This window comes from Cherax quadricarinatus, chromosome 85 (assembly GCF_038502225.1).
Source record: "Cherax quadricarinatus isolate ZL_2023a chromosome 85, ASM3850222v1, whole genome shotgun sequence".
NCBI lineage: Eukaryota > Metazoa > Arthropoda > Malacostraca > Decapoda > Parastacidae > Cherax > Cherax quadricarinatus.
The window spans coordinates 13,791,362-13,792,153 of NC_091376.1; positions in this window are offsets into that span (position 1 = coordinate 13,791,362).

Below are 792 nucleotides of genomic sequence, written 5' to 3' on the forward strand. Positions count from 1 at the left end.
TTTTATAGTCAGACACTGTCGTATATCCAGAATTCAGAAATGAGCAGTACAGAGAATTTTATTTGCCAGAGTCTGGCAGTCTTCAAGCTGGCACTGGACAAGCACCTAAAGTCGGTGCCTGACCAGCCGGGCTGTGGCTCGTACGTTGGTTTGCGTGCAGCCAGCAGTAACAGCCTGGTTGATCAGGCTCTGATCCACCAGGAGGCCTGGTCACAGACCGGGCCGCGGGGGCGGTGACCCCCGGAACTCTCTCCAGGTAAACTCCAGAGTTCTAGCTTATGATAGTCTAAGCTAGATCTAGCATTGACTTGTGCTAAATATACTTGTGCTGTTTAAAAACACCAGGAATCTTCTCTAGTCTTGTACAAGTATGTAGATGATGATTGAGACACACCTGCAATACCTGGGAATTTTTATTCTGAAGACGTTTCGCCCATCCAGTGGCTTTACCAGTACAGTTCAGGAACCAACACAGAAGACTGAAGATATATGAAGTATTACCATCAGTAATATTCCTGGTAACCCCTGGTATTACCATCAGTAATATTCCTGGTCACCCCTGGTATTACCATCAGTAATATTCCTGGTAACCCTGGTATTACCATCAGTAATATTCCTGGTAACCCCTGGTATTACCATCAGTAATATTCCTGGTAACCCTGGTATTACCATCTGGTAACCCCTGGTATTACCATCAGTAATATTCCTGGTAGTAATATTCCTGGTATCCCCTGTTATTACCATCAGTAATATTCCTGGTAACCCCTGGTATTACCACCAGTAATATTCCTG